This window comes from Euprymna scolopes, chromosome 27 (genome assembly GCF_053919585.1).
Source record: "Euprymna scolopes isolate OS-2025 chromosome 27, ASM5391958v1, whole genome shotgun sequence".
Taxonomy (NCBI): domain Eukaryota; kingdom Metazoa; phylum Mollusca; class Cephalopoda; order Sepiida; family Sepiolidae; genus Euprymna; species Euprymna scolopes.
The window spans coordinates 5,690,697-5,710,402 of NC_136508.1; positions in this window are offsets into that span (position 1 = coordinate 5,690,697).

A 19,706-nucleotide genomic window follows, 5' to 3' on the forward strand; every position below is an offset into this window, starting at 1 on the left:
ATAAACCAATTTATTTCCTTTTGTTTAGGTAGCTATGACCAAAATATAAATGATGAATACCTAGTATAATGGATGAATTATATAACCCTATCTCTCTCTCTCTCTCTCTCTCTCTCTCTCTCTCTCTCTCTATATATATATATATATATATATATATATATATATATATATATATATATATATATAATCCTAACTAAATTCTGTTTTGCATTCAGCGGATATAATAATTCTTTTACAAATGATTAATTTAATAGACGTTTTGAAATAGGAATAAATTTTTTGAAAAATATCAATATTTGAATAGTGGAAAACCATCAAAACTTAAAGTCCTATTCAGTTAATATATATATATATATATATATATATATATATATATATATATATATGTATGTATATATATATATATATATATATATATATATATATATATATATATATATATGTATATATATGAGGTTAAATGCATATAGGGTATATATATATACATATATATATATACATGAATGTTATATATATATATATAATATTCATGTATATATATATATATAAACTACACTGTAAATGTAACTATTACAAACGGATAATGTGAATAATTAAAATAAAAATAATAATTATTATTATTTATTAATTTTATTATTATTATTATTATTATTATTATTATTATTATTATTATTATTATTATTAATATAATTATTGCATCTCCAAATGTTCTATTCTTGCGATGAAAAAATGCTAGCTAGTTCATTAAAATGGACTTACAACAAGAGAGCTCGTACAGAATGTTTACAGCAAGAGAGGCTACAAGTATTTCGAAATAGGTGAAAGCGAGTTAGATTAAGAACGTTGAAACAGAAAAACAGGTCATAGCCGAATACAACAGAAGACTAAGAGTAGTTCTTAAATAATATCTCCTCAGTCGGAATGCAATATATTCCATCAACGCCAGAGCAGTAGCTATCATTCGATATACTGCCGGTATACGTGACTAGATGAATTGACATTTTTGGGCGCAATAATTCGTTAAATGGTACACTTTATAGGGTCTTCTCTAAGAAAGGGGATGTAAATCAGTTTTGTCTTTCTAGAAAGGAAGGTTGGCAAGACTTTTTAGTATTGAAGATATTGTAAATATAGAAGAAATAATCCAATAAAATATATTTATAAAAGCCATAGAATTCTTCTTCATTTAGTGAGAAGAGAAAAGATAAGACTATGGATTAAAAAGAATGAGAAGTTATAAGAGGGAGAGAGGAAAAATTATAAGGAAAGAAACTACGAAGTGTATTCTTTAAGAATACTGAATTTAAATCTAACGACAGCTGGAATTGTTTGGTCGGGAGAGATCTTAAAGATCTACTGGCAGATTGTATTATGTCCATATAAAACTACATGACAAAAATGGAGATGCGATAAAGTAACTCAAGTCCTACACTGGAAATCTCTACGGATTAGACTACAATGAGAAGTTGCATGAGCATAAACCAGAATTGGTTCAGGGCAACCACAATGTCAAACATCTTTGGGATATGCGCATGCAGACTGATAAGGTTCTTGAACAATCCACACCTGATATAATTTTAGTAAATAAAAAAAAACACAAGAGAGCTTGCTCAATCATTGACATAGCCTGTCCTTTCGATGGTAGATTGCAAGAGAAAGAACAAGTAAAATGAATAAAAGCCAAGCCTCGAAATGAAAATTAGTTAGACTCTCGAAATGTAAAGAAATCGATCGGATTTGCATTGTAATTGAAACGATTGGGATAAAAAAAAGTCACCATAAATTTCTATTCCAATTTTGCAAAATGCTTGCGTGTTAAAAAACTGTGATAGTGTTAATACAGCTTGAAAGTCTCAAACCCAAAAAAGCTTTTCCTGATTATCATAGAAAAATATAACTAAAATAATCCAAAGTTTAGCATACTATGCAATAATAATAATAATAATAATAATAATAATAATAATAATAATAATAATAATAATAATAATAATAATACAACATACTGAAAGGATAATTGTGGCAGCTAGAGCCACTGAATTAAAAAAAAAACAGAAAACAGAGACAACTGGCAAAATAAGAAACGAAAAATGGGAAGAGAAGCCACTGCAGGGAAGATTTATAAGAATAACTAAAGATTAGAACAAAGAAAACACTTGGACATGGGTGCGAAATGAGCATGTAAACCGAGAAACTGAATGCATAATAACTGCAGCGCAATACAACTCGATAAGAACTAACCATATCTAACAAAGATCGACAACGATAAACCATAAAGTGAGTGTAGAAAACTGGTCAAAAGGAATACAAAAACAGGCACGACCAGACCAGGTGGGGAGGGCAAACAACTGAATTTTGAACGCACAGAGAAATGGTACAAGGATAAGCCCGCAGCAATAGTTAAAAACGAGAACCACTAAATCCTTGGGGCAAAGACATACAGACGGACACGCCCATCCAAGCAAGATCAGATGTTGTAAGAAAGAAAAAGCCTGTCAAATCATAGATTTTGATGTCCCAGCTGACCACAAACCTATTTTTATGCAAAGAGATTAATTCAAAAAATCAGTTTCATTTCGTTATTAATGAGTTTGTACCGTTAAATATCCTGTGCTTGTTATAGAGTCTCCAATTGTAGTATGAAAAAAATTAATAAACTGTTAAACTGTTAAGAAAATAATGAAATATTTATATCCGCACTAAAACTTTTTGGGGATTTCCTGAAAATCTCAAAAAAAATATTGTTTCTTTAAAAAAAGTCTATACTTCCAAACCAGTCCAACTTGCAAGGAAAGTGGCATAGCTCGAAAAATCAATTTTTAAAGGACAATTTTAGTTAGTTTTCTGAAGCAGTTTTATTTAATGTTATAAACTGTCTCTCTTTAAAATAAAAAAAAAAACTAATTACTGTGAGATGATTCCAACACGCAATTAAAATTTCAAATAGTATTCGTAAAGAACAAACTGACGTTTTTACAGTCAACCATTTTAGAATAAAATTACCCATGGTGTATTGATTGAATAATCGTGCCACTTCTTAAAACTAAAATACGAAAAACTTTAGGTCGTATTAAAGTAGATAGAGGCATGTGACCTTTATAGCTTAATTTTTCCTTTTCCATTTTTCAGCCTTTTAAGAAAACATGCATTTTCTTTTTCAATATATATATATATATATATATATATATATATATATATATATATATATATATATGAACTTTAAAGAACCCCAAAATCTATTAAACTGCAGACGAGAAATGGCAAACAACTGTGTTCACAAAATAAAACTTATTCTAGGATAGTGATACACAATAACTTTAAAACTAACAATAACAATAGAAAACAAACAAATAAATAAATTAAATAAACATGAATATACATAACCGATCACACATATATGTATATATATGTATATATATATATATATATATATATATATATATATATGCATGTATGTGTGTACACATAGGTATATTTATATATATAAAAAGGAAAACGTCTACCTAAAACCACTAACCTAGTTCTAAAACATATCCTTTGTTCGATAAAATGCATTCCGATTGGCTGATAGGAAAGGGGCGCGGTGGATACTGGAAAGCTGATTGGCTAACTAAAAATCCTCAACATATATAAAAACAAGAAACAACCACAGAATTCGCGGAAACGCCTGACGAATCCTATAGTGGATGAAACGCAGAATATTTAGTGTAGCTTAGTCGCCATAAATATTTTATAAATTACTATATATATATATATATATATATATATATATATATATATATATATATATGTGTGTGTGTGTGTGTGTGTGTGTATGTGTGTGTGTGTGTTTCTGATTAGTTCTCTATTAAATTGTTATCAACGATTAAGCCACTGGAAACACGTACTATACTATTAAAGGATGTGATATAAACATACGTGTGGTATTAGAAGTTTTCCTACATATATATATGTATATATATATACATATATATATATACATATATATATATATATATATATATATATATATATACTAGCAAACCTACCGACGTTGACTGCATTCAAAAACAGCCTAGAGAAAATGGGCTCTGATTTATTAAATTATGATATGTTATGAAAAGAAAGGCTTGTAAAGAGATAGCTTCGAATTTGCGAAACCAAAGCAAGACATGATGAAATTAAAAATAAAATAGATAACCGCCATAATTTATTATACCATACCTGTTCACACTGAAACAATTATCACAATATTATTCTGTTGATATATATTAAAAAAAAAAAAAATCTTGTTAAATTTTGTGACATATTTCCATTCTATGGAGGTCAGGCCCGAACGTACATCCCATAATTTTATTATACCATATTTCTTCCAACTGAAACATTATTATCAAAGTGTACTTAAGCAGATACATATGAAAAGTCTTTATTAAAATGTGTGCCTATTTCCATTCTATGGAGGCCAGGCGCGAACGCATACCCCACGATTTTATTATACTATCTCTATTTAAGTGAAAACATACTTATCGAAGTATTCTTATGTACATCTATATACAAAAACACTTGGAAACGTTTTTTTCTCATTTTTAATGTTTTTATTTCCATATTTTGTGGACCAGGCGCGAACACAGAGCCCACAATTGTTATGAACCACCGTTCTTCCAGATCAAGAATAGCCATTCCTGTGTCTCTATACATGTTCTATCATTATATATAATCAGTTTTCTATAATAGTCAACCATATAGGAGTCTATTCGTGACCCGACATACACACACACACATGCACACACAGACATTCAGCTTTAATATATATATATATATATATATATATATATATATATATATATATATATATATATATATATATTAAATATAATCGGCGGAAGTCTCTCAAGAGCTCTTTCAGCTATCATCTCATCAGGAGAAAATCGATAGCGTAAAAATAACAATACTATGTCGAAAGTAAAGAGTTCTGATGGGGAACTATTGAATGTGCCAAAAATTACGGGGAATTAACTTTATTTTAGTGTCCCCGAAATTTTAGGCGCATTCAATAGTTCCCCATCAGAACTCTTTACTTTCGACATAGTATGGTTATTTTTACGCTATCGATTTTCTCCTGATGAGATGATAGCTGAAAGAGCTCTTGAGATACTTCCGCCGATTATATTTAATATATATATATATATATATATATATATATATATATATATATATATGAATATATATATATATATATATATATATATATATATATATATATTAAAGCTGAATGTCTGTGTGGGCATGTGTGTGTGTATGTCTGGTCACGAATAGACTTCTATATGGTTGACTATTATAGATTATATTTAAAACTTTATTTAAATTCTGTACCTCTACACATTTATATATATATATATATATATATATATATATATATATATATATATAACTATATATATATATATATATATATATATATATATATATATATATATATATATACGACCTGTATGTTCAATTTCATTATTAAGCTACGTATCTAGCATGTTAAATTATACATATATTGAATATATGCATTAAATATATATATATATATATAGTTTACTATCACAATATATATATATACGCATACTTATAATATATATATATATATATATATATATATATACATACACGCGTACATACACACGCACACACACACATGCATATACATACATACATACACACATACACGAATACGTAGACCAGACGACGGGAGGCTTAGATTCTGAGTAAAATAACTGATAGCGTTTACGACACGCACCATATAGCTATGAACATTCCCCATATACATATATTTATTTTTTTCTCTGAAATTATCTTTGGTAATAACAAAAAAATCTCTAGCATGACGCTTTTCTCTTATCATATAGAAAGACCTTCAATTACTTAATTCTGTACAATATTACTGACAGCTGTAATTGCAGAAATATTAATGTCGCCATGCATTTTGCCTTGAAAATGTGTCTTCTGAAAACGATAAACCTCCATGTTGAGACACATTATTAGTTTTAAATTAACGGGCTTGTCAAAAATGCATTTGAATGAAATCATCTTTAAGTTCATCTAATTCATTTTCTGAGATGAGCAACGTTGCTATTTCAATGCACATTTTAGTGTCTTGTACAATACACTACAGGATAATAAAAGCTAATCAAACGTGATATAGATAAAAATGAACCAATATAATTAACTTTGCATGGCATAATAAAAGTGTTAGCACGTCTACATTTTACAATTTATGAATGTCCGAATATTAATTGTGTTGAACTATATTTTTCAGGCTTTTTTCTGTTCTTGCTTTATGCGATCACACATTCTTTAATTGTATAGGACATATTAATTTACTTAAGATTCTTTTATTATCATTAAATTTGTCCCTTTTTTAGTGTTGCTGGGGGAAATAGTTTTTCTATACCCCGGTGTATCTGGTCAATGACTGTGATGTCGCATTTCTGATTGCGAACAATCTGTTAAAACAGTTAGTAAAAACACCAAGGGACAAGTTTCAAGAAAAAATACACGATTAAACCCGGTTCTCCAACTTCCAACGTAGACCCCTACTACCATGTCTCCTTCTCCAACATCAGGGGTCTACGTTCAAACCTTCCAGAAGTTGAAACCCAATTACAGGAGACTAAACCAGACCTTTTATTTTTAAGTGAAACTGGCATTGGACAAGCTATTTCCCTAGAAGAGTTCGCGATTAAAGGGTACTCTAACTTAGCTTCGTAATCTGACCCAGAGATCGCCATGGGCATGGACTGTGTGCCTATATTAGGGATAACTTTCCATGTGGTAGGGATATCTCCAGGGAAGATCCTAACTTACGCTATATGTGCTTCCGGGTTGCTTTAGCTCACACTGCGGCATTTATATTTACTCTCTATCGCCCCCATAACAGCGGAGTTACTATCTTTCAAAGCATATCTGAGAAAATTGACCAAGTCCTATCTGCTTATCCTTCAGCTAACATTCACGGATGTGGTGACTTCAATGTTCACAACGTCAAATGGTTAACCCACTCTAACAAGACCGATGATGAGGGGAGGTTCTGTCATAATTTCTCCATTGCCTATGACCTCACTCAGATTGTTAAGGAACCCACCCGTGTGCCCGACAATGACGGCCAGTATGCGAGCCTACTAGACCTTTTTCTCACAACTTGCCCTGAACTATGTTCAGTTTCTGTTCTGTCGCCTCTTGGATCTTCCGACCACTCTGTTGTATCAATTAAGATAAAAATGAAATGTAATAAATCCCCAGACGCACCATCCATCGTACAGTATATCGATACACTAAGGCTGACTGGGATAGCTTCCGTACATTTATATCTGATCTACCTCTGCATTCCATGTTTAAAAATGGATGTGCCCTCTATAGTATTAGACCTGACAGAATGGTTAATTGTAGGTATTGACCGTTTCATACTCTCGAAAAAGTTTCAGCAAAAACCTAACAGCCAGCCATGGTTCTCTCCAGAATGTGTTGCTGCCATTGCGCACAGAAACCACTTTTTCCACTGTTTCCAACGTAATAGATGTATGAAAACTTAAGCCGCTTCCAGGACTGCAAGTAACCATTGTAAGAAAGTAATAAAGAATGAAAGAGAGTTGTACGCTCAATCTGTTAAGTCCAAGTAGTTGAGCAGCGGCTTGGTTCCCACCAGTTTTGGCAAATAGCAAAAAGAATCCTGAACAGAAGCGTGTGCTCCATCCCAACTATAATCAATGGACCTGAGGTAATCTCGTCAGCATCAGACACAGCCAAATTCTTTGTTAAGAACTTTGCAGCCAATTCTACCCTTTGCGATCAAGGCCGCCAACCCCCAATATTTCATCCTGTATCAGTAAACACGCTATGTGATATACGTATATCTGTACGTGATGTTGCCAAGCTAATCAAAAACCTTGATTCCAGAAAAGCAACTGCCCCTGACGGTATTCCAATTATAGTACTCAAAAAACTTCAACCTGAACTAGCGCCCATACTTACAAAACTGTTTAAACGTTGTCTTAAGGAGAATAGTTTCCCATCTCCCTGGAAAATTTCATCAGTATGCCCTGTATTTAAGAATTCAGGTGATCGCTCATCCCCTTCTCAGTGCAGGCCAATAAGTCTCCTGTGCGTCATGAGTAAGTTGCTAGAATCTGTGTTAAATAGAGAAGTAATCAACCATCTCAACAAAAATAACCATCTTAGTGACACTCAATATGGTTTCCGTTCTGCTAGATCTACAGCAGATGTGCTTACAGTTATATCTCATAGGATTAGCGAATCTCTCGACGGAGGCAACCTTTCTAGGGCAATTGCTCTTGACATATCTAAGGCCTTTGATAGGTTATGGCATAAAGGTTTACTTCATAAGATCTCTTGCTATGGTATTGCTGGAAATGTCTTCTCAATTATTAAATCATTTCTTTCTGATAGGTTCATAAAAGGAGTAGTTGAGGGGCAAAAATCAGAAGCTCACAGTGTTAATTCTGGTGTCCCTCAGGGGTCCATCCTGGGCCCAACTCTTTTCCTGATCTACATTAATGATCTTCCAAATCACATCCTTACATCATTTGTAGACATCTATGCTGACGACACTACCATTTATGGTAGCACATCTAAGACAGTAAACGACCAAGTTCTCTCCAATTCTCTCTCCTCTGATCTTGAGCATATAGTACAATGGGGTAAGGCGTGGCTGGTTACTTTTAATGCATCTAAAACCAAGCTTCTCTCTTTACATCATCAACATTCTGATCCACATCTGGCATCAATTGAAATGAATGGCCCTCGTCTTTAGGAGGCCTCAAGTTTTGACAAGCTTCTTGGCTTGACCATTACTCCTGATCTTAAATGGAATATGTACATCAAATCTGTTGCCAAGGCCGCTGGAAATCGATCCGGTAGATATCTCACTGCTGATGCTATTCTCTATCTATATAAGAGCCAGGTACGTTCAACGATGGAATACTGTTGCCACATCTGGGCAGGAGCTGCTAGAAATAACTTGGCCTGCCTTGATAGAGTTCAAAACAGACTTCGTAGCCTCGTAGGGGATGCCCTTTTCGCTTCCTTGCAACCTCTATCTCACAGAAGAGATGTTGCGGCTTTGTGTCTGATGTATCGTTATTTTCATGGAAAGTGTTCGACTGAGCTTCAATCTATGGTCCCCCCTCGCCAAACATTCACAAGAACCACTCGTCTAGCTGTAAACACTATGAATAATTCCCCCCACTCTTTATCTGTGCCTAAACCTAAACGTAGATTCCATGAACAAAGCTTCTTTCTTAGAACGTCACGCCTGTGGAATTGTTTTCCGTTTTCCTGCTTTCCGGCTGACTACAATATGGTTGTCTTCAATTCTAACGTAAATAAGTTCTTGATGAGCCGTTCCATATAAGTTATCAAATTTACCAAATTTTCATTACTAATGATTACTATATTGTCCAATTTCTACTGTACACTCTTTAACCCTTATCCTTGAGTGCCTTCTTGACCTTGATGATGTGGTGATGTCTTTGTAAAAAAAACACTAAGCCGATATGCGCTAAGATAAAAAACTGTGCGAATGGTCTAGTGGGAAATATAACTATTCTTTTGACGTGATGCTATGACGTAACGGTTGCTATGTGCGATTATCTTAGCATTTATAGTATTTATTTAGTATATTTACTCAACGTTGAGTGTTATTTTCTTTTAGTAGACACACTATTCGCTTGTAGAAAAACGCTGATTTTTTAAGCTGAAAAAAAATTTTAAAAGCTTATGCTGGCATAGTACATTAAGTGATTAATCTGGTCAGTATAATGTAAATTTCATGCAGATTAAACTAAGTGTGCACCGTGACATATGTTCTTATGTTTATATATATATATATATATATATATATATATATATATATATATATATATATATATATATGGGTGTGTGTGTGTATGTATGTGTGTGTGTGTGTGTACGTATGCATGAATATATGCCGAGTAGAATACACTCCGGGCTCAATTTATGACCTAACATGCCGTATTTCTACTATTATTGTACAATCTTTTCTTTTCTAAAATATACATAAAATATTTATTGCCGCAGAAACATGTGTTACTTGGTTCTTTTTTACTTATATGTTCCATGTGTTAGCTATAATTCTAACGTAGTATAATGAACTCATCAGAAAATGTTCAGTGCAACCGAATTACATTCGTTCTCTGAGTTTTCTAAAATTTGAAATTTGAAATCATGCCTACAATTGTTTGATGCGTCTCATCAATATATTCCAGATATTTAAACAGCAGAAACAATGGTTGAATATTTGAATGCAAGAAAAAAATCTTGATTTTATTTTATTTTTTTGATAAGGAATGTGTTGATTTTATTTCCCTTGTCAGTAAAAAAAACCATCAAATTATACGCCAATTCGCGCTGTTGTTTATATTTATCATTTTTTCTACCGATTGTGTTCTTTTTTATTTTTTTTTGAATTTTCTCACAATCTATCGCCTATCCCAATTCGTTTGATTGAATGTAAGATATGCACGCTCATATCTCGACAAGGCTGAGTTAATTTAAAGCGGGAAAAGCGAGCAATCAATCGAGCATGAACTAGCGAATATAAAAGATAGAAAAAAAGAAAGGAAAACCCATGGCAGGATACATGGGTCAATGCAGGTTTGTGAAGAATATCAGCTGACTGATTTTCTTAGCAAAAGACAACAAAGACCAGTCAGTGCTTGACAGAGCCGCTAGCACAGATATTTTTATTTCCAGCCAGGAACACTGTATTTTCAATTTGTTCGAAGTTAATAATATCGAATGTTTTACCTGCATATAAAATTTACTTATAAAACCTACTATAGTTGCATACATAAAACTACTATAAAAACTAAAATATTATTATTTCTCTTGGAAAACCAAGAGAAATAATAATATTTTCCAGGCAGAATAATCGGAAAAAGAATAATAACCGTCTATGACAGAGAATATCTGGGTTCTTTGGTGTCTCTGGAGCAACTAAAGAGAAGACATAATATGTTTATAACATGTTTATATTAAAACTTATAGCGCCCTCCCGCTGCCTGTATTCTTTTCTTATTCCGATTCTCCTATAATTTCTCCCATTTGAAAATGTACAATGCAATTCATTCATTGAAGGTATTTGGCTTAATTATAATTCCATAATCTTACATTCTTTACTCCTGGAAAATATCTATTAGAACGCAAAACACTGCATTTTTTATGTCTTATAATTCCTTTTCTTATCACCGCTTTCAACATATGCGAATATTGTTTACACTGCAAATCGGTCCAAGATATTTAAATACAAGCTTTTAATTTACATTTATTGCTCCGGGTCACCTTCACGTAGAACATAATATCCTATCTAACAAAAATAAGTATGCAGTAGTATACAAATTACAATTTAATTACTCTCGGACAACGAAACACTGTAATCTCTGTAATCTCGCCACATACTCCTTTATACATTGTAACATTGTAAAGAGAAATTTGCAATATATACTGTCATAAGATAGAGAAATCTACTATAAAAATTAAAAAGACATTAAAAGAACGGTTTTGAGACAATTCAGGTTAAAGTTAAGGTCAAGGCCAGCATTTTTTAATTTGACCTTGAAAAAACATATTTCCATACAAAATTATAGATATATCCTAGTACTTAAAAATGATATATGAATGAACTGTGCAGACCCATAAACAACATAGATATCGTCTTTTAAATTTGGTCACTTCTTCATAAACATTCACATTTGTGTAAAAGGTCAAGGTCATATCTCAGGAACCCCTTGACCTTGAGATGTTTAACTCGTCCCATTCAATTCCTTCCATGGATATCAATAATAGTATCAAATTTGAAAAAGATCCATGTCGGATATGGTTTTGCCCCCTGTTGATTTGTACATGGAATGAGCCATATATATATATATATATATATATATATATATATATATAGAGAGAGAGAGAGAGAGAGAGAGGGAGATTTGACATGGAATGAGCCATATGTGGGTATATATATATATATATATATATATATATATATATATATATGTATATATATACATATAAAATTAGATAAATATAATTATAAAAATGGAATTTAAAAACTAAGATCACCTGCTTGCTTTGGCGTTCGCACCGTCCATCCAGTTTTTTTTTACTTCCGGTTTCGAACATTTCGTGTGCTTACTTATTGAATTGCCACCTTCAACCTGTCTTAAGTTCGATACAAAAATCCATCAAAAATAAAAGTTTACAACCCATTGATTATTATCACACCTTAACGGGGAAAAACGATATAATATATAAAGACTACGTACTGTAATATAATAGTGCGTTATAAATTTACTACATTTAATGGTCGTGAGCATAGTTGTGTTATAGATTTTACTATATCAGTGTTTTAATTCATGTTTGTTTTATTTAAACATGAACAAACAAATATTTCCTGATCAAGACCCATTGTAGTCGTTCCTAATTGTATAATAAATGCTTCATTGTTAGTCGATTTATTGTTAGTTACTTCTAACTCATGTAACTGTAATGCATCGGATTTAATCAATTCTGCAATGCACAAATTCCTGCTGCTCAATACCGATAGTCTGGCTTTCCCTGGTTCATTGTGAATTAGAGACCTTTGTTCACATTTCCACGATGACAATTATTTAAGGTTAGTTCCTTTTATGCCTTATTTGATGATAATCAGAATATTTCTAACCAGCTGTATCCAATTAGCAACCTTTCCTATAACTTTGCTATTACACTTCCTGATAATACAAGTTAAAAATGAATAGAATGAAAGGTAACACCGAAGAAGTCTATATAATTATTTAAAATTTGAATCTATGTTAATATTTTTAATTACTTACACGCCTTTTAAATTATAAATTAACAAGTCTTTTTGCTTTATTGCAGATTATGGAGCAAACGTTAAATGTTTCTCTGATATTCAGTCACATTATGTTTTAAACAAAATTTTCTTTCAATGTTCTGACTAGATTTACTATAAAATAGTTTTAAAATGGGTTTTAGAAAATAAGTAAAAAATAAGGAGAAATAATAATGAAATAATCTGATGTTTGATTACTCCGATACAAGGAATATCACATTTGTTAAGTCTGTGAGCTTTCTACTCAAGTAGTATTGCCAATCGTGATACCAAATTACTTATAATTAATTATATAGAGATAGTTAAATAAAGAAGGGGTTAAAATTGCAGTTTTAAATAATAACATGTTTTCATACCTAGAATATAAAAAGTACGAGGAGATAGGTTTATGTTAATTATTACATTTGTTCCCTACTAGCTTGTCAAATTTCTAGATATTGACAAACCGTTGGCAATAAATATAAATTAGCAGTTTGTAGTTAGCGCAATCATTAACAGTCATTAAACATCATAATTCGTAGAGAGTATCATTTGATAGAGGGGATATCCCTCTTTTATTAAGAGAATCGGTCAACGCTTATGTAATTACATTTTTCCTTTTTTACGTTACAGTTGTAGATTACAAACTTTAGATTCAGACGAAAAACATTCAAAAACAAAATATGACTAATTGTCGTTGATGATTTTTCAATTAAAATGTTGAATCAAATAATGTTTGCAATATTTCATCGGTGATGGTCACAACGTATGTGTTGAATTTAGTAGAACGTTATAATTTAATACTGAACCCGACGATAAAACTCCAAAGATTTTTCTCATCTGAAAGGTATATTTGTAATCGATGTGATTAACGTGAATAAAGTTTAAATTGTAGAATGAGGAAGAATCAGTTTCCTAAACGTATGCCAGATATTCGTTCAGATTATCATCTCATAAGTTAATATGCACAATCGAAAATATTTATTATTAAATCAAATGATTAAAGGAAAAAAGGTGAGACTATTTTTGGTTTTATTTTTCTATGTAGAAAAATGTTTTAGAAACGTTACCATTATATATAATGTTATAAACAAAAAACAATTGCCGCAGATTCGTCGCGTTTTTGGCAAATAGTTTTATATTATGTAAGTATCGATGACTCGTTGTTTTTCTGGTAATACTCTGTTAAAGAGAACGTTTTCGAATGGTTTGCTAACAGATCAGTTCATTTTAGTATAACATAATTTTGGATGACGAAAGCGGACGTTTAAAACGAAAGCTGAGACGAAGTTTTTAATGTAACAATATGTAAGTAATTTAAAAAAAATAATGACAATTGGCATAATTTACGACGCTGGACTAGCGAAGTCTCAGTATTGTAGTAGGTGTAAACATCACTTGAGCTATCTGCACTAACTCCATTATACGAAATTTACGACAATCTCGTTTGCTAAACTCCAAGCTAAATTTTCTGGTTAATTTTTGAAAGAAGGACTCTGCAAAGAGAGGAAAATACGACGATAAGAAAATATAAATGATTCTAAATAATGTGTGACGATTGAGCGGCCATAACTCTGAAAAGCTGACGCGTTCGTTCTTTGTATGATTGTGTATAATCTGGAATAATTGAATGTCAGTGTTGCAGCCAATGAGAATAACATGGGATAAATCATTATTTTCGAATTGTAAAGTGTTGTGGTAATTGTATGAGATTGAGTGTTCAATCCGGTTTGTAAGGGTGTCAAGTCAATATAGTCACAATGGTTATATATTTACATGGTCTACACTGGTAGAGTGGGGGGGCTTTTCAGGTAAAAAGGAAAATACCAACAACTTTGTCCATAGATATTTGCAATCCTGACGATGTTGCCCGTAGGGCATAGGATAGGATTTTATTATAACGAATTAATATGTCTGAAATGGAATTCAAATGTTTGATATAATAAATTTGTACGTTTCATCGTTTATTGAAACCATACAGTTTAATTTTTACATTCTATGCACTTGTATATCATGTAGTAGTAAATAGGAAGATATTTATTTGAATGTATTACTATGTATATATAATATATATATATTTACTTGTTTATTGTTATATAAACATGATCACATCCCGCTGCCACAAACAGCCACTTGTTTCAATCAAACAACAGATATCATCAGGCAGCAACTTGACTATTCAAATGTTCAATGAATAACAGCTTATTCATTGAACATTTGAATAGTCAAGTCGCTGCCTGACGATATCTGTTGTTTGATTGAAACAAGTGGCTGTTTGAAGCAGCGGGATGTGAGCATGTTTATATAACAATAAACAAGTATTATCAACTCTTTTTATTGAGCACTATCTTACAACCTCGTTGGATTAACTAGTCCATTACTTTTGAATAAAAACACCCGAGTATATATATATATATATATATATATATATATATATATATATATATATATATATATATATATATATAGCATATTACATAGAAGCTGTATATTTCTATCTTTTATCCAATGAATAACCATATGTTTGAACCTGTAATCAGACATTGTCAATCATGAATCAAAAAAGAACTAAGGTAATTAGATATTTTTTTTATATTACATAAATTACTACGGCTATTTCTGAAGTATTCATGAAAAAAACACGGCCAGATTTTATTTGGAATCTCTACTACCTGATTAGCGTTCATATCTGAAAGGTATGTTTCCGTTAGAACTTATTGCTTTTTGTGCCGATGTTCTTAACGAATATATTGTTCGTTAGACTTTTTTCAAATTAATGTCATTCTATTAACAGACTAATGTTCCGTCAATAATAGTTGTATCTTGTATTAACGGGGAACATTTAATATTAGGAATATCATGAAATACGATATGTGAGGATTACATTTTTAAAGAGAATCCGAGAAATATCCAAATTATTATTAAACTAGCAGTTCAGCCCAACATTGCTCGGACCCTATGTACTGTTCAGAACTTTGCAGCATATGTATATATATATATATATATATATATATATATATATATATATATATATATATATACATATATATATATATAAACATATATATATATATATATATATATATATATATATACATATTAAAATCTTTGACTCATGTCTGGGTAACCTATATCTAAATACGCAAGTCTTTATACCCACAATTGGTGGAGTCTGATAGAGTTTGCAAATATCTAATCTCTCGACTTTCGACGTCTTGCCAGCCAAATTCTCGCTTAAAATCTGGTTAAAAAAAAACTTGCTGCATGTCTGAATATCCTTTGTGTAAAATTTCAAATGTTTAGGCCCAAAATTGCCTTAATAGTTTGCCAGATAGCCCAAAGATCAAATCTTTTAAACTTAGACCTTTTGGCAGCCAAAATTCTTGTAAAAGACTTGCCTTTGTCTGAATACACTTTATGTAAAATTTCGAATGTTTAGGTCCAAAACTGGTTGAATAATTTTGTAAATATCGATGCAGATGTCAATTTTTAAACTAAAACTTTTACTCCAATTTTGACCACTTAATACTTATTGGTTCGGGTGAAATCAAATTAAAAAAGAAATTAGTCCATGTCCAAATAACCTACATCTAAAATTCCAAGTGTTACGATCGAAAATAGGCGAATGAGTTTGGGAGAGTTTTCAACGGTCAAATTATTGAACTTTGACCCCTTGACAGCCAAATGTCTAGCCGAAAACTGACTAAAAAGATTTCCCAAATTTCAATATGCTTTATATGAAGTCCCTAGTCTGTAGAATGACAAATGACGAAGTAGTTTGCTAGTGAAATATACAGACACAGACGATTTCACTTTGTAATTGATAGTCTATCATATGTTACCATTTGTATATTGAGATAAGTACTATTTATTATTGAACGAGTTATATGCCTGGTGATGTCTTCTATTCTCAAAATCATTACCATTTTACATAGCGATGTTGACTAGAAGGCGGATTCGCAAATATTTCGTCGGCAAATCTGGTTATGTCGCATCTTACTTTATCTGCATAGAAATAAATAGGAGGAAAAGTGAGGAATGGCATCGGAGGAGATATAAATCACAACTGCACCTCGAATACAAAAGTAATTCATCTTCACTGTATCTCAATAGAGAAAATCAGCCATTTAACTGAGATATTCACTCAACTGACTTGGCAGGAAACAAAAAAGCTAGAATTTTATTGCCGTAAATTTGAGACAAATACATGAAACACAACCCTAAACATACACGACTATACGCTAACACAGTGAGAAACAGAAAGAGAATATAAACGCCTACTAGACCCTATCCTGGAGTGGCTAAGGCCTCTCTGTACATGAGTTTGGCAGAATAACCTGACATGAGGATACTTTTTCATCGAATAAAACCCGGGACAGATAATCAAAATCGCATAATTTTCGTAGCCAATATGATCTTCTTACTTAGGCTTACTTATAATGGAAATGGTGCCCTTCCCCGATGGATCTTACCTCAAGTAAAAGTACAAATCTGAATACTCCACCAGACAAGATGAATCCTTGTTTTGCAATCCTATAAGCCCAAGCGATCAAATCAAGATATCTACTATATAATATAGGAAAAGGATTAATTTTGGAGAGGAAAGTTATGTTATTGATATCTTCACTAAGTTAGTGTTTGACAGAACTTTAATGAAACATACGAATACCAATGTATCTCATATAAGTCAAGTGTTAATCCTAGTTTGGGGGTTTCTTGATATCTTAGAGCTGTGTCTGAAGTAAAACGAAACAACCCACTAACACAATTACAAACAAAAATACACACCCACATACATATATATATATATATATTTTTTTTTTTATTTATATATATTAATATATATAGATGGAAAGACAAACAAACGGACTGACAGAAATAAAGAGAAAAAGAGAGAGGGGGTAAGAAATTGAAATTGATAGATAAATATATAAATAGCTCGTTAGATATAAATCTATAGATATGGAGATAGATTTGGATTGTTTAATAAATATTCGTTCAAAGAAACATTAAATTAACTTCCAGAATAGAACTTCAAGCATTGTTTCCTTTTAAGATATTAAGGAACAGTTATAATTCAAATAAAATGCGTCAATAAAGCATGCTTTAACGTTTGAAATACTAATATTGGTGCAAATATAAAATAAACTACGATAAAGAAGTATAAAGGATAAAAAATATTCATGGGATAAATAGTAGTTCATTTTTGCATCATGATCAATTTTTACTGAGAATCTTAAATGTACAAAATATAAAGGATAACAACTATTTCTGCTCTAAAATCTTCTGCGTTTATATTTCGGTAAAAGTGAATTTAGACCCTTTATTAGCATTGAGAAGTTCGACTAAATGAAAAATAAGAGTTATAAACCTTACAAGATCCGAACTTCGTTCGATGATGGTTTTGATGATGAAAGCGCGGTAAGATGTTTTCACTTTTTTATGGTTGAAATTTCTTCCTGCTAAATTTTGCATGTAGCTTGTGAGAATATATTCATTTTCCCTGGAAAGAGTATACGACAATTTAAATATATGATTATTTTATTATTATATAAATAGTTTATATGAGTTTGGGTTCATTTAATTAATTTTTCTTCAGTTAAATGTACTTCACTTAGTTCAAGTTACAGCATACTTACCTTTTATGTAAAACATGTAATTCTGGTATGATAAGGTGTATAGTTATCCCGTCAACACCCACCCACTCTGAAAAGAAATATAATACTTTGATATTCTCCATGTAATATAGTCATCAGTAACAACACGAACGTTTGCAACAATATGTATTATGCCCATGAGCACTGCGATTTTACTATCTTTCTTCGTCACTTTGTGGCCATGTGTCACTAGTGTGTACTTCAGACCGCACTACTGTTCTATCCAAAAATAACTCTGCGAACAAATCTCTTTCATAACACGATATTACAGAAAAAACAGGTTCTTATTCTGTTTTTTTTTGTTGCTGTTTTTTGTATACAGTTGAGTTTACTTGATTAAAATCAGCGGTACGGAAACATATCATAACATTTTCATCGCTAACCTTTACAGCTTCGAAGGGTAGTCCTGAAATTTGTTCAACCACATTTTTAGAACTCCTTGTAGTTTCCACCATCCCAAACATTAACTATAGACTAGTTTTATTATCCTTCGAAAATCTAAAAGAGGTTATTTTTAGGTTGTCATTTTTGCTATTTTAGACCACATCTCACCTACTTCTAACTTTCCCCTCGTAATGAGGACTGCAGACTTATATTTAAAAAATATATATAATAGCATTTTTAACGAGAATAAAATTGCAGTGTAAATTCATTTTCAGTAAACTTGGAAGTAATTGTTCCTTAGGTGTTCATTCTATTCTGAGCGATGTTTCTGACAATAATGAAGAAATGCTGTATATCCAGTCGGCGGCTATATGCAAGTACCTGCACTGCTTCTTCCCGTCATCTTTGTTCAACATAATGCCTCAATACTTAACAGAGTAAAAAATTTAAGTAACTCCAGTCATGCCGTTTTTACAACTGGTACATAAAACCAGTGCTGCTGCTACTATTCTTATATATCTTGTTGTATAATATCTCCGTTTACAAAATCCGCAACCTATTTTATATAAACTTATTTTATTATTTTATTTAAACAAACAAATTGCTATGAGCAAATAATTGGTTAAGAGTGAAAGAAGTAAGAAATCGAGTTTTCAATATTTTTCTATGAATTTTTGTTTATTTTAACTGTAAATTTCTATTTAGCATACCATTACTATTACAGCATATAATAATAAGTTGAAAGATTAATCCTAAAAATTGCAAAACAACATCTTAATGAGGATATAAAAAAAACAGAA